The following is a 16,942-nucleotide window of genomic DNA, read 5'->3' as shown; positions in this document are numbered from 1 at the left end:
ATCTCCGTAAATGTTTATTAAAATAAAAAAAAAATTTAAGAAACACTCTAACAGAAAAAAAGATGGAGTAATAATAATAAGCATAGTTTATAGATCAATAATAAGTATATAAAATACAATGCATATGAATTATTTTACGAAACACAAGGCAAACGAAAGATTGTATGAAACATAATGTACATGAATGAAACACAGTGTAAATGAAAGATTCAATAAAATACAATATACTTGAATGAAAGAAAGAAAAAGAAGAAAATAGCAATATCCATGAAGTCTTCTTCATTTTCTTGCATTCCAGTGCAATTCCATAAGTTGGAGGTAAGCATCAGGTGCTGTCTAGGGCACTGGGGACACTGTTTTGAAGCCCCCTTCTCCTTCTTAGCTAAGAGAGAAAGATTCCAATCAAAGCTTAAAGTCCACTAAGACTTGGAGATTGTTTTCCTGCCATTACCTTCCCAATAACCCAAATTTGAAAATTAGATCATCTTGGATTTCTCTATTGACCTGGAATTGTGCTGACAATTTACTCCTGGCAGCTTTAAGGTTTTGTTGTTGTCCAATGGATTTTTTTCCTCAAGTTTCCATTTGTAATTTCATATATATATATATTTCATTCATTTGTTGTCTGTGCTTGTGAGGCCAGTTAGTCATGACAGAGGTGCATGAGTTCATTAGCTGGGCCTAACAAAAAGCTAAGCTTATAATTGAATTTAGAAAGAGATCGAAAATGATAGCACCTCTGAGGACCTGCCAGAAGCAAGCATATATTTTTCCTGGTCAAAGACAATTTTAATATCAGCTTTGGAAGAAGAAACATAAATAATAAAACCAAAATTAAAATGAAATTATTAAATTCTCACAGACCTGATACAAAGAGAAATAAAACAGGCAGAATATGATGCTGTGTGCAAGTGACCAAGAAGGCAAAACTGTGGCGACAGACGTCAAAACAGAGGCTGTGTTTAGGCAGGTGATGCCTGAGAAGTGCCACAGTGGAGCCTTATGGGATCCTCTTGGTATTTACTTGTCTGTTATATTTGATTCAAAAACATTCATCAAGCTGCATGTTTTAAAAGATTTGTGTCATTTTCTGAAAGTGTATTATACATGTTATTCTTTAATGAAATATTTAATTGAAAAAGAAAATAATGCATTAGTTTAGAATAATTATGATAAGCAGTTGTTGAAGGGAGGAAAGAAGTTGTTTAAAAGAAGAAACAGAAGTTAAGTTCAGAGACAGAATCCATCAGCTCCAATGGAGCCTAGGAGTCTAGGACCAGAAGGGTGTACAGGAGTTTAAACTCTTAGTGCTGGTCCATCTTGGAGTCAGTAGTTAGGTTTCTAACAGCCAGCTCAGCCTGGTCCTCCTCAGGCGGTGTGCCGTTTCCCATGGGAGAATGCCCTGGACCCAGTTGTGAGAAGATACTGATGACTGTTCTGGGAGGATTTGAGGTGAATGCTTAAGTATGTACTCTTTTTTTCTGGATCAAAATTTGGATCCTGGACTTAATCCTTGCTTTTCGTTTGAAAGAAAAGAATGAACACAGATATTGAGCCAAGGAGTGAAGAAAAGAATGGCCTGTGTGTGCACACGCGTGTGCGTGAACGCGCACACATGCACACACACACACACTCTCACACACACACACACACACACACACACACACACACTCTGTTCAACATCTGGGATCACTTCCTCTGATGCTTTCCTTTTTTTGCTCTTTGTCGCCCATTTTCTTGTGACTCTGACTTCTGGTAACACCAGTGCCTAACCTGACTAAATTAGTCTAGAATGGATTGACTTGTAGCAAAGGAGATTCGGGTTAAGAATTCTTGAAAAATGTTTCAAGTGTGTTTTCATGGCCCCTGCCTTCAAGAAGTTTATAGTCTACTTCTAGAGATTTGCTCGTTTTAACTATAATGGCATCTTGTGATGTAAGCCCCAGGTGGGCAGGAGGGAATGCCAAGGTTTGTCAGGTAAATGTGCTATTAAATGGCTGTTGTCCACATTCTAGGCTGGTTAAGTGGACTTTTGATCTGGGATTTTCTTTCAGTTGTAGAATTATTCCATCATTGAAGAAAGAGAAGACTTTTTAGCTGTTTACTTCCTTAAAAATGAAAGGGGTGTGGAGAATGAGATTGTCCCCCTTAAGCACTGAAAGCCTTGTTGCATATGCTCTGTAGAATCACCCCTCTCCTGGAAGACAGTGGAGAGGATTAACTTTGAAGTAGGAAAGCCGGGTTAGGGGACCTGGATTCCAGTCACACCATGCCATAGACTCACTGAGTGACTTGCAGCTTATTTCTGTGCCCTTTGAACACCTTTTTGTTGTTATCCTGTATCACTTCTGTGTGCGTGTGCATGTGCCCATGAGTTTAAAGAGAAGGATCACTAGTGTTGGGAGTGATTCTCCTCAGTTGCAGGCATCCTGGTCAATGATCTCCTGCTGTGTCTTCTGTGGTAGGCATCCCCCCAAAGAGGCCAATGTCCTAATCCTCAGTCTGTGAATAATCTTACCTCATATGGCAAAAGGGACTTTGTAGATGTGATCGAGTTAAGGATCTTGATATGAGAGATCATCCTGGATTTATCAACAGGGGCCCACCTGGTCTTCCTAAGTGGGTAGCGGGAAGGGCAAAGCCAGAAAAGAAAATGTGACAATAGCTGCAGAGGTCAGAGTGATTCTGCCATGAGCCAGGGGATGCTGGCAGCCTCCCGAATCTGGGAAATGAAGGAGATGATTCTCCCCTAGAACCTGTGAAAGGAATGCAGTCCTGCCAAGGCTTCAATTTTAACTCTATGAGACACAAGTTGGATGTCTCATCTCCATAAGTGTAATACAATAAATTTATGCTATTTTAAGCCACTAAATTTGTGGTAATTTGTTATAACGGCAACAAAAAACTAATAAGTTACTTTGTTCCTTTATATCAGTTGCCTTGACTCTAAAATGGGGACAGAAATTTTATTTGCCTGAATACTGAGAACTGTGCCATGTGATTTTCTTTTTTTAAAGTACATTCCAATTCTGAGGCCCATGCAATGAGCTAATAGACCTGAAAATATGGTTAAAAGTTTAAACCAAGGGGGGAAGAAGAAATGTACAATTATGGAACATCTGTCTGTAACATATTTCCCCAAATTATGTTGTCTAATTCTTACAACTATTTGAGAGATAATTTTTTACAGTTCTCTTCTCCGTAATTCATTCAGCAAGTATTTGAGTGACTATTATGTGCCAAGATACCATAGTGAACGATGCCAGCAAAAATCTTTGCCTTTTTGAAGTTGACATTCCACAGGGGGGATAGATAGATGATCAGCCATAAAATGTAAGAGCTAAATAAATTATTAATGATATTCGAAGTTGACTCACATGGAAAAAGGAAGACTAGAGCCAGTTAGGGGAACAGGCGCACACATGCATAGATGAGGGATTGGAAGCTCCTGGGGTTGAGCACTGACCCGATTACAACATCAGGTTATGGTGGAGCTGGAGTTGACCTTAGAACTTTTGGAATCTAAAGTCCTCATCCAATCCTCTTCCCAGGCAAGTTTCAGGCTCTGTACCACACTGTGTGTTTAGGTCCTCCCACCTGACTGAGGGGAGGCATCCCCAGTGCCAGATGTTGTTGAAAATGTTGCTATACTTTTGGGTTTCATATGCTCTCGCCCTTTTCATTTAATCATAAAATCTGTTAAAAAGATAGGGCCAGTTCTTATGCCAGAAATGAGCCAAGGGAGCCAAGCAGCATCCTAATAAGATAATGAAATCTGGTGGGTTTACAGCAATGCTCAGGAGCCCTTGTTACTGTTCCCTTGCACAGAGGCATAACACTGGCCTCTTGTCTCAAGAGTTTGCTATCTTGTTTTCACTGCAGCTGAGGCCAGAAAACAAGGCCGTAATTCTCAGGGAATGATACTCAGTCATGAACAATCACTGTTCTTTTCCTTCAGCATGGCATGTTTTCCCCTTCATGGACGTTTGATATGTACCATTTCTTCTCATTTAGAAATGTGTTTTCCTAGGGAACTACCAGGCTCTTTAGAGAAGAAACTAGAATTTGTTTCTTTGAACTCTTCCAGAGATTTTAGCTTCTCAAATAAATTCTGATTTGCAAATGGAAGCTACAAGACAATAAGAATTATAGAAATAAAAAATATTAACAAGCAGTAATGAGCTTTAAATTCTGGCTCTGTGATAGGTTCCAACAGTAGATTTTTAGAAGCTAATTTTGGATTGCATCCTGTTGAAGAAGATTTGAGGGAAAACTTTACATTGTCCTGTTGGACTTCATTTGTGACTATATTTCCCTTTTAATTTTGTTTACTGCTGCTCCTGTAGAAAGCCAGAAGAGAGATTTACTGCAGAGGATTTACATAGTCAGCCTCTGGGATTAGCTGGCTGGGAAAGGAATTGAATTTTTGATTAATCAATGAAGACCAGAATGCAACTGGCGGAGTAAGGCATGAGAATTCAGAAACTGGTGGTTGGCATCGCTCTCCCACTGAGCATCATCATCCTCCTGGGCACACTTGGTTCTAAGTCCTTGGCTTTATTGGTCTTTAGAAGAGAGAACATTCCTTCTCCATGTTTTATTGTTTGGTGCCACCGATTGAGTTCTGACTCATCGTGACCCCTGGTGCAGTCGCTACGCGGCCTGTGGAGTCCTCGTTGCTCCCTGGGTTCATTGTGGTCGCTGTTGTGCCATTCCATCTTGTGAGGGTCTTTCTTGCCTGCCGAAAGCAAAGAGCACTTGAAGCACTTACTGATGAAGATCAAAGAGTACAGCCTTCAGTATGAATTACACTTCAACATAAAACAAAGCACTATTTCATTAGCGGGAGGTTATTCTAGGGTAGCATTATTATTCATCAGGGACCATTTTCTGCTCGGGGAATTGACTGACCCAGAAAGAGTCAAACTTTTTAAGGTGGGCAAGAAAACAAAGGACTTTGTGTTTCTTAGTGTTTTCTGCCAAGGTTTACTTATTAAAAAAGGAAAAAAAGTATGTGCTGTGTCCTTGTCCCCAAGAACACTCAAGCCAGATCATAGGAACTCAGATGAAGAGCAGTATTTAATGACAGAGAGTGCAAAATATACTTGATTTGGGACAACTGAGAGAATGGATGCCATTGGAAATGTTCACGAGGCCACTGATGGGTTAGCCCATGAAGGAAGTAAATAAGGAAGTTTTGAGTGGTCAAATTTGGATGTGCTTTTAGTTTATAGCTTTCAATGCCACAGGTATGTCTCAGTTAGAAAACTGTGTGCAAATTAAATTTTAAGTAGTTTTTCAGTGAAACTAGCCTTGCATTTTTTGATATATTAAATTCTCCCGAGGGGGTAGCTCTACCTTAATTATATTTTTCACACTAGCTAAAAAAATACTGTAAAGTTAATATTGGAAAAATATGTTAATTTTTACATACAATAAATATACCTATATTAAAATACAAGAATATTTTTATTAAAATGGGCCCACTTAAAATACACTTTTGAAACTGTACAACAAACACTGTGTAAATATCTTTTAGTGTATTATGTGATCATCTGCACCTGTTCTCACTGATGGCTTTGTATTTAATGAAGATGCTTGTTCCATTTAACCCATGGTCTATTCTTGGAAATTTAGGTTACTTGCCTTTTTCTACTACTATTAATCATGCTGTATTGACAATCTTGGTAGTACCACACACATTCGCATTCACTTCCTTAGACTTGAAATAACTGTAATGTACGTGGCATTTTATGATCTTATATATATTGCAAAGTATAGATATCCTACTTTTCAAAAGTTCACTTTATACTACTTACACTAGAAGGACATAAATTCATACTTGCTTTCTCTAGAGAAAGAAATTTTGTTGTTGTTGACTCCCATCAAGTTGGACTGAACCTTCAGTGGATTTTCACAGGCAGTTAATTGCACATGTGGAGATTGCCCATCCTTCTCCTATGAAGCAGCAGGTGGATTTGAACCCTGTGCCTATGGGATTGCAGAGCTGCGTCCTATCATTAGGTCACCAGAGCTATCTAAAAGAAATTAAAAGAAAATTTTCACTTTTATGGAAAAAGCAAAAGAGAAGCTAGTAAGAAAGCAAAACTGAAAAGAGCATTACTTTTGCAAGACAGGGCATCCTACATGACCTTGAACTGTGTCTGTCAGAACTGCATGTTGGTGTTCTGAATTTTATGTGTTACTTGGCCTGATTTTGTTGGTTCTTTTAGGGATTCTTGAAACACTCAAAATATTTCCCCACATATTTGAATGGGAATTACTCCTTCATTTTGTGCTCTTTTGACCTTTTCCCTAGGAAAGCTCTACTTTCAGCTGGGGGTGGGGGAACCCAGAAGTTCGGAGAGTGGGACTTGGGAGTGGGGGATGTGGAACCTGTATTTGCTCTATTGATGATTTTTAATCACTTCACCCCTGTTGGGTAAAACTACTAAGTGTTGGCAGGAACATTGGGACTCTTAGATAAAATGGGGCAACTGCTATTGAAACCAGCTTGGTAGTTCTTTAAACATTAAATGTAAAATTACAGCCTGACCTAGTGTTTCCACTGCTAGGTAGACAGATACTTTAGAGACTTCAAACAGACTCAGGTGGATCTCTGTATAGCAATGTTCATTGTTCACAGCAAGCAAAAATGGAAACAGCCCACGTGTCCATCAACAGGTGAATGGATAAACAAAATGTAATACGTATAAACATATAATAAATTATTACTTTGCCTTAAAGAAAAAGGAAATTCTGATATATAATATTGTGGAAAACATTGTACTTGGTGAAACGAGTGAGACATAAAAGGACAAATACTGTGTGTCTCTATTTATGAAATCTGTGCTATTATTGTTGTTGCGGACCGTTGTGTTGGCACCTACTCATAGCCGACCCTCCAGCAAGTTTTCAGAGGCAGTAAATCACCTGGGAGGAAATTGCCTCTGTTTCTCCCACAGAGCAGCTGGTGGACTTTAACTGTGAGCCTTTGGGTTAGCAGTACAGTTCTTTACCACTAAGCCACTAGTAGAATTAGATTTTTTTTTTAAATGTTGTATTCATGGTTACCAGAAGCTGGAGGTAGGAGGAAATGGGAGTTGTCTTTGATGAGGTACTATCCTGAGCAGGAGTGGCATCCACTCTCTAAACAACATGCCTCCAGAGACTTTATGAACTTTGATACATGTAGATAGTTATAGAAAGGCTTTAGGCCTTTTGTTCATAAGGTCACTATAAGTCCTGTTCGACTCGAAGGCAATCAACATACAACATACATCCTGAGCTTCTATGTGGAGTGACCGAAGACTTTTGAAAGTAGATAGCCGGGATAATGGCACAGCAGGGTGAAATAAATTGTACATCTGAAAATAGTTAAATTGGCAAACATTTTGTTTGCTACATTTTACCACAAGAAAATTAAAACTGAAAAAAGGATGAAGATAGGAAATTTGATAATAAAATATTAATGGCCAAGTGTCCTGACTTTGACATTTCATACATGTGAGTTTGAAACCTAGCCTCACTGCAGCCTCTCCTGGGAATGTTACAGCTCCAGGCCTCAGTTTAATTTCTAAAATGAACAAAATAATACCTTGAAGTTAAATGCATCATTAATTGAGTGACGTAAGTAAAATGCTAGACTATGTATGAACAGTCTGTGTACAGGTCCTTACTCATTTGTACCTCAGCACCTAGGCCTCTCCTTATTTTCCAGAAGAGCATGGCATTTTAAAAGCATCCTCCCCACTCCACTCCCAGCCTCCTTTGCAGTTACCCCAGGCACAAGTAGGCCTGTCCGCCATCTTGGTGTTCTGTAAGCAGGGCTGAGATGTCTGTCCTAATTCAGGAAGCCTGCCTTCAGACATTTATATGTTCAGACAGACTAATCAGGCTGAAATTTCTCATGCTTATTTGCAGCTAGATGAAGCAATCCATTTAGTTGTTTTGGAATTACCCAGGCATGGAAGAAATTGGTTTCTCAGCCTTGAGAAATTGTGCAGAAACTAAGGTACACACACACACATACACACACACCCCAGCTTGGTAAAATGAAACAAGAGTGTGGCCCATTGACAAGGCTTCTGTCCCAGGCAGAATGGATCTCCTCAAGGACCCAGTGCAAGCCTCAGTTCCCTCTTTGGCCAACACATTTATATCCTGAAGTTATAGCTTATCACTGCCTTTAAGGAACTTTGAGCTTCAAAACATTTCCTTATCTTATTGGGGGGGGGGTTATTTCTTTATCTGCTTCTTCATTGGTTACTAGAAATAACAGCACTTACTGACTTTATTTCCCCATTTCCTGAGTTAGAGGTCTAAGAGAATGTAAGCCATTGCTTTCTGATCCAGTATCTGGGCTGTGCTGAGGACTGGAGGGCAGGAGGGCTTGAGTTTTGCTTCTCAGCCTCAAAGCATGTGTCCCTTACTCTGGGTACTGGACTTTGTCAGGACATGAGGACAGCACCCTATGTCTGTACAGTTCTTCTGGTGAAAGGCATTTCTGTTTTGCTTTTCAGTGGAGTATGTGATGCCACAATACAGGATTGATGGCAGTTGGACTTCATCTTTTTTCACCTCCTTGTAGCCTATTGAGGTTCAGCTCAAGCCCCATTTTCTCCTACCTCAAACACAAATCTCTCCATATTTGTGTTTTTGTTCATTTTCTTGCTTTCCCCCCAGGTCTTGGTTGGGTGCCCTTTCTAGGGGTTTTTATGTTTGACGGCCTGTGACTTTTCCTATCACAGGAGTTTTGAGGTGGTATTAAAATTGCTTTTTCACTTGTCGAGATGCCTCAGTACGCTCTGTGACAATGAAGGCTGCAGCTCTCTTATTCACTGTCATATTGAGGCTCCAGCTGAGGGTGTGGCACGTAGACTCAAAAATGCTGGTGGTTTAGTCAGGACCAAGTCATAGCCATTGACCCATTGGGTTGTAAGGCTGTGAATCATGCAGGAGGTGGTTACTCATCTCTCTCCCAGTTTTTGTTAGTAGCTTTGCACCACCAGACAGGCATGCCCTTTGGTTGTGCACTGCAACTCCATAGAGACTATGTCATAGGAGTTTGATAATAATAATAGTAGTAATAACAGTAGCTGAATCACTTACATTGGAGCCTTTACTGTGTACCGGGATCTGTTTAAAGCCCTTTATAGAAAATTTGTTTTGTGTTCTGTTTAGTTGGAACCAGCCTATGGCTGACCGACCAACAGATTTTCAGAAGCAATAAATTGCACAGGAGGACTCTTCCGATCTTTCTCCTTTGGAGCACCTGGTGGATTCGAACCATGTGCCTTTGAGTTGGTAGCACAGCTCCTTTCCAGTAGACCATCAGAGCTCCCTTTACATTAATAGTTCATTTGCTTAATCTCTGTAGCAAATCGGTGTGATGGGAAAAGAGACATGTAGCTAGTAAATGACAGAAGGGGTTTTTATACTTCAGGTTATGGCTGCATTGGGATTCCAAGGCTGTAAATCACAGGGAGGACACTTCCCATTACCTTCTGTGTCCTCGCTTTCCATTGGTGGTCCTATTATATCATACCAACTTCCAGTGAATGGACAGCTACTGAATAAATGTTAAATGCATTTCTTTAAAGAATTCTCCTTAATTCTAAGAGTTCTCATTTTTACCAGAATGCATCGGTACCATTCTGCACGATGGAGTTTATAATTCATTAACCAATTAGTGTGCAATTCTTGAGGAGGCTAAGAAGAAAAGATAAAGTCCCTTAATTCCTATTAAAGACGACAATATTATGACAATAGTATAAAAACTATTATGGCAATAGTCAAATTAACAAATAACTAAACCATAATATGAAAATATCTCACTTTCTCACATTATCACTCAAACCTTCAAATTCTCTGAAGCATTTTGGTATAAATAAGCTAAGTAGATGTTTCTTACACAAAACTCATATGTAGTTTATACATTGGGTGTCCCACCTCCACTATTCCCTAGGATCTCACTTAGATTCTTGTTGAAGCTTTCCTTTCTTGGAAATGCCAACATTCTGTTACCCAGACAAAACTCTACAGTGTATTATAAACGATGCATCTGAGAGCTGGAAAATGGATAAGATTGACAGAAGAAGGTGCCTTTGAGTTGTGGTGCTGGAGAAAAGTAGTGAAAGTAGGATAGGGCAAAGATGAGAGCCATTGTTTATAGTGTCACTATGAGTCATAGTTGACTTGACTGCACATAACAACAACAACAACAGCAACAAGAAAAACAACAACAATTTTCCGTCATGTATACAAACTCCTTGTCCCACTTCAGAGATTCAAATAATGCTTCCCAAGCTGTGTGCATATTAACGTGCAAGAAGGGTGGTTTTTCTCCTTTGTACATCCCATCAGGAAAGGTTTGATTAAGCTTTGCTTTTGGTCGTAGGTATTAAGATTTTAATTTTGAAGTATGAAATTACATTCTAATATTATTTACACTCCTTTAATCTATTCCCACTCCTGTGAGCCTATTCACCTTGCCAAATTATGCCCTTTCTGAGGTGCACCCCCTGGCTAAGAAAAATTAGTTTGTATCAAAGAAGACAGGTAGGAGACTGATGAAAACAAATCCCATGTTTATAGAAATCCTGGATCTTAAAAAAACCCTTAGAATTCTAAAAATAGATGGAATGGTTGTATATAGAGGAAAAGAGACTTGTCTCATTCATATTTAAGGATCCTGTTCTGCTGCCACACTCTTTTTTTCTGACTTCACGTGTTGTTGTTAGATGCCATCGAGTTGACCGTGTCTCATAGCGTCCCTATGAACAACAGCTCTGAGCCCTGCCCTATACTGTGCCGTCTTCACCGTTTTTGACGTGCTTGAGTCTATTGTTACAGTCACTGTGCCAATTTCTCTTGCTGGGTTCTTCCTCTCTCTCTGACTCTCTACTTTTCCCAGCATGTTCTCTTTTTCCAAGGACGGGCCCGTCCTGAGGACATGTCCAGAGTATGTGAACACAGTTTCACCATCCTTGCCTCCAAGGAGCACTATGGTTTCACTTGCCCCAAGACAGACCTGTTTGTTGACAGTCCGTAGGACTCTTCACCAACACTACAATTCACAGGTATTGATTCTTCTTCTGTCGTCTTTGTTAATTGTCTGAATTTCTTTCAGATACACAGAAAGAAATTGAAAGGACTATGACTTCACATGGAATCATAAGTCACGTTCTTATAATGATAATGATGATGGCAGAACTTACCATAAAGGAGCTCTGGAGGTGAAATGTGCACTGTATTGCACTGTTGACCTTTTGTTTGAACCCACTGGCTGTTCCACAGGAGAAAGATGGGCAGTCTCCCCCTGTAAAAATTAGCCTCAGAAACCTGATTGTGGGTTAAACATTATAAGGAAGCCCCAGGGTGGTACAAAAGTTTAACATACGCAGCCACTAACTAAAAATTTGAAGCTTTGTGTCCATGCAAAGGTGCCTCGGAAGAAAAAAGCCATCACAGAACTGGTGATGAGGGGTGAAGTAGAGCTGTCAGGCTGCAGTGGCTGCTGGAGTCCCTCTATGGGGGCCACTTGGGGGCATAGTGAATGCAGCCAGAGTACTCCAGGCAAGTGAGGATGGTCAGACTCCATCTCACCTCCACTGGGCATGTTATCAGGGGAGGTGGGGGCATCTCCTTAAGGACATCATGCTTGGGAAAGCAGAGGGCCAGCAAAAGAGATGAAAACCCTCAGTGAGATGGATTGGCACGGTGACTGCACCAGTGGGCTTCAGTGTGGTGGAGATTGTGAGGCTGGAGCAGGATTGAGTTGGGTTTCCCTTCTGTTGTCCATAGCTGAGTTGACAGCACCTCACATGTAAAACTATGAATGTGGCCCAGGAACGGAGAAACCATGGAGAGAGTTGCACTTTGATACGCATGGGGTCCTCCTGGGGTAGAAACCTGCACCTGGTTTTATTCATAAGCAATGTGAGATGTGCTTTACATACTCATGTAATCCTGAGAATGGTCCCCTGATAGAGATATTTCACCCCTTTTTAAGATATGAAGAGACTGGCAGAGTTTTTCAGTGTCTTTACAACTGTATCATAGAGATGTGGGAGTTGTAACCTGCTGTTGTCCGAGACCAAATACCTTTACATCCTTTTGCAGCTTTTAAGGTGTGCGTGGAATGTATATGCTGTAATGCATGCTGCCGTTGTTCAAGGCCTGTGTCCATTTTATGACTAAGTTACTTGTCCTGTTGTTGTTGTCAAACTATAAATAATGATTAACTATAAATGTTAATCGTTATCCTTTTATCAGATATATTGGTTTCCAATGATATTCTTCCAGTTCCTACCATGTCCTTTTCTTTTTTTTGTTAAAGTTTTTTCTTTCTTACTGTAATTTTACCAAATGTTTACAGAAAAGTTGGATTTTCATTCATTCATTATTGCACATTTTCCTTCCTACCTTCCACCCCCTCCACAAGTTCACTTTTAAAAAAATATTTATTTTTGCATAATTTTCCCTCTCTCCCCTCTCTCCCAGTCCACTTTGCTATACACCTCTTATTCTGGACTGCTGTCACATAGATAATGCTTAAACTATTCTTGCCTTCATCTGTTCCAATGCAGTGTTCATTATTTACCCCATCTTTTTTCAGTTTCTCCCCAACCCCCATGTCTTTTGTTAAACAAATGTTTTAAATTTTTATGAGATCTTCTTTTTTTTGTCTTTAACTGCTGGGCTTTTGGTATTAAATTAGGTAATTATTAAAATTTAGAACAAAAAATTACCTCTTAATTTTATTTTAAGAATTTTATTATTTTAGTTTGCATATGATAAATATTTTATTACAATGTCACTGGAGTCTCCATGTCAAATGAGTATGCCTTGTAAGTTGCTGCGTATCATTTCGATCCACTTAGTGGTGTAATATTAATAGAATAGCCTATCCCAGACATCATGCTTGGGAGGATGGAGGGTGAGAGAAAGTGAAGACGACCTCAGCATGATGGATTGACACAGTGATTGTAACAATGAGCTCAAGATTTCGGAGATGGTGAGGATGACACTAGATAGGGTAAGCTTTTGATCTGTAGTTTATAGGATTGCTATGAATTATTAACTCGATGGCACATAACAACAACAAAGTATAGGAGTTCCTGGGTGGTGCATAAAGTTGATTGCTTGACTGCTAGGTAGAAAGTTGATGGTTTGAACTCACCTAAAGATGCTCAGAAGACCTGTCCTCATGACCTGTCACAGCCTCAAATCCCTAGTGAACTGTTTTGCTCTGTACACAGGAAATTGCCATGAGCTGGACTTGAACTATTGACAAACAGCAATATCCTGAACTATAGCTAAAAATCCTAATTCATGAAGCAGCAATCAAATTGATAAACTGGGGATGATGGAATTGAAGCCTACCAACATGACAAGACTCCTTATAGCTGAGATGACCTAACTTACCTAAATACCATGAGAAATCTCAAATACATACACATCTCAGTACCTTTCCAGAAAACCTAATATAAATTTTGAAAAGTAGAAGGAAGAGTAAACTCAGAAAGGTGTTTGGTTTGTGATGAGTTGTTCGTGGGTTGATTTTTTTTTCTCCCCCAAAAGCTCTCCAGGTAATTCTGTTACAGCTAGTCTATGGACCAATGCGTGGGGACCTCTGACCTGGACTATAGAAAAGTTAGTTGGTTATCTTGATAGTGTATGGGAGTACAGGCTGACTGCACTTGTCTATACTTAAATAAGTTTCATTGGACCATGTGGGAGAGGCTGTACAGGAAGGTTTGTCAGAAAGAAATTCTGGGCTTCTCAAGACACCTGAAGCCTGAGGCAGAGAGTCTGGCTCTATTTCTATTGAGGTCAGTTTTTCCTGGTTGACTGGTTACCTTGCCATGAGGCAAAGTGATGATGGAGATCATTAACTGGGTAAGGAGTGGGAAACAGGAGTAATTGAAAAGGGATTTGCAAATGGTAGTTTAGGGATCCTGAAGAGTAATGGACTCAGGGGATTCCCATGTCTTAGTGAGCAGAGGAAGTGACTCAGTGGATATAGGGTTTTGCAGAAATGGAGGCTGCAGGTAGAGGGAGCAGTATATATGATCCAGGCATTTGGATGACTGGCCAGAAGGGAGGAAGTAGAGCTCACTTAGAGTTGTTCATTCATTTTGGACGCATTCATTTGAGAGAAAGGAACAACCTAGGGGGCCTACATGACAGATGCAGTGAGGGGGCTGGGACACTGTGGGCGAGAAAGCTCACAGAAGACTTGAGAGTCATTGTACAGCTCTTCACCTCATTCATCGCACTTATAAAGTGCTTATAAAGCCTCTTGGAAAAAGAAAGAACTGAAAAGGGTCCTAAAAGTTAGCTGAGATGCCAGAGTAAGTCAGTGACAGCTCTTGTGGACCAGCACTTAGCAGCTGGTTTTGTTTTACTGGGCCCAACAGTAAACTCATTGCTATGAGTTGTTTATAGAGGCAAAAGTGAATGCTTCAATAGACTGCACTGTAAGAGCATCTGGATTTAAAAGTCCTGGCTCCATCTCTCTGCAGCCATGTAACTTCATAGGATTGTATTACTACCTTGCCCCTGGCCATCCAGTTGATTCCAGTTCATAGACACCTCATCGTTTTGGTGGCCTAATAGTAAGGAGTTGTGCTGACAACAAAAAAGCACAAGTGAATTCACCAGCTTCTCTGAGGGAGAAATAGGACCGTTCTCCTCCTGTATGATGTAGTGCCTCTGAAAACCCACTGGAGGGTCAACTGTGGATCAGTTTCTGACTCAACGGTTCATACAACTATAAAATAGAGTAGAGCTGTCCCGTAGGACTTCTGAGGCTGCAAATCTCTATGGGAGAAGGTTACCTCATTCTCCCACAGAATGGCTGGCCATTTTTAGGTTAGGAAACCCGTGCTTAACCCACTGCATTGCCAGGAATCCTTCCTGACTGGCAGCCAAACCCCTTACCATCAAGTTGATTCCGACTTCTGGTGACCCTCCACTGAATTTCTGAGGCTGTAAGTCTTTATGAGAGGAGATTTCCCATCTCTTTGCTACCAAGTGGCTAGTGGATTGGAACTGTTGAAAGGTTAGCAGCCTGATAGGCTTATACACAGTGCCATCAAGGCTCCTTCCATGACATCAAACTGGGGAAATTACACTAAGCATTATAAGAGCTGGATGAGGTGATGTGTATGGAAGTGCTTTGTTTACTGTAAAATTGATTTATATGTGTGAATGTCACATAGCCCTTGGTTTTAGTAGTAGAGTGCTGAGCCTGACTCCTGATGCAGGTGAGGACACTTGAGATACAGCAGATACTGTTTTTTCCCCAGGAAGTTCCATTTTTGGTGCACAGGTTAAGACAGGGCAGTGTTAACCAAAGTCCTGATGATTCAGGGCCTCCTACTTGCCCAAGGGGCCACAGTTGAGGATGCATTTCACTCTACAACCATCTGGAATGGGGTACTTTTGAGCCATCATATTTTCAAACTCATCAGCATTAAACTTGGTATGGATCTTCTTGCACCCAGGGAACTTGAATTTGTCTCTGCTGAGGGCCTCAATCACATGATCCTTGTTTTCAAGCTTGGTACAGAAGGACATAATGACCTGGCCACTGGCCACTGTGCTCTGGGGTTTTCCAAAAGCACCTCGCATACCTGTCTGGAGACTGTCAGCCCCAGCATAGGATACCTTATTGATCAAATGACATGGAAAGGATGCAGCTGCACTCTGATATGAAAATCATCTTTGCCACAACTTTTCACCATGTGCTTGTTGGCACAAATACGGGCAGCCTCCTGGGCTTCTGAAGAGAGCTGCTCATATAAATCCAAGACCATGTGGCTACAGAGTGGGAACTCATCCACTTTTACCTTCTTTCAACCAAATCAAAGATGCAGATCTTGGCATCAAGGACACCTCTGTAGAACCAGGACTTTAGATAGGGCTTGTTTTTACAATACTGGTAAGATTGGGTGGGGCTGTAGGCCATGGCAACACCAGGATCTTTGTGGTGCATGAAGGAAAAGAGATGAGATACAGCAGATTCTTTTCATAGTCTAAATGTAAGGATGAGGAGCTTCCTGTGTAAGACTGATTATAGGGCAAAGCATTGCAATAATTCCTAATGGTTATTGCTACTGACAATATGTGCATAATGGTTTCTCACTGTGGGTTGTAATAATGAGGCTGGTTACCCCAGTTTTCAGCGCTTACACCATAGCTCCATTCTTTTTTCCCTCCTATGCAGAAAAGCCCAGGTGAGCAAGTATGACATCCTGAAAGACTTAGGCCTGGATCTTCCTAATTGCTAAAAGCAAAACCAGTAGTTACCCACAGATGTTGATACTGTGTCATCAGAATTAAATGGCATAAAGTACACCACAAAGCAGTTCTCAGGTTGAGACCCTAAGCTCCAGGTAGGGAACTTTCCCCCGACATCTGCAGTGAACATGCACTGTGAGACCACCATGGAGAGCACTCCATGAGCCTGGCACATTGGAAAGTCTGGAAGAGACAGATGGGCCGTCATTTTATGCTGCCTCACAGCCATCGTTCCAGGAATGCAGAAAATTCTTGTATGCCCAAATGAATGGCAGGCTTCCAGGAGCTGCTGAGACAGAGAAGGGACTTAGACTAATTGAAGTGGCCTAATTGATCAGTGCACCGGAAGATAGGTAGCTGACTGCTGATAATGCGAAGAATAGTAGTCATTTCTAAGCAGAACATTTTGCATTTTATGACTTCTCCCCCAAAAGTATGGAGCTTTGATGCCTTCTAGATGTAGACAAAACCAAACTAAATGAAACACATTTCCCTCAAGTTGATGATGACTCATAATGACACTATAGGGTTGCCAAGGCTGTTGGAATTTATGGACACAGACACCATATCGTTCTCTCACAGAGCAACTGTTGAATTTGAACCCCCAGCCTTTTTTTTGTTGTTGTTGTGAGTA

General features: G+C 40.7%; 1 protein-coding gene and 1 pseudogene across 4 annotated transcripts in view; one reads left to right on the top strand and one right to left on the bottom strand.

Annotated features, from left to right (window-relative positions):
* The window catches only part of CACNA1D (calcium channel, voltage-dependent, L type, alpha 1D subunit), a 416,410-nt gene that overhangs the window by 143,401 nt on the left and 256,067 nt on the right, over positions 1-16,942 (top strand). The gene's annotated exons all lie outside the window — the stretch shown is intronic.
* Positions 15,355-15,976, bottom strand: LOC102874876 (annotated as a pseudogene).

Source organism: Elephantulus edwardii, unplaced genomic scaffold (genome assembly GCF_000299155.1).
Source record: "Elephantulus edwardii isolate Elephantulus edwardi_28Jun2011 unplaced genomic scaffold, EleEdw1.0 scaffold00113, whole genome shotgun sequence".
Classification (NCBI taxonomy): domain Eukaryota; kingdom Metazoa; phylum Chordata; class Mammalia; order Macroscelidea; family Macroscelididae; genus Elephantulus; species Elephantulus edwardii.
Note: the sequence above shows the minus strand (reverse complement) of the source record. Positions and strands in the feature narration are given on the sequence as shown.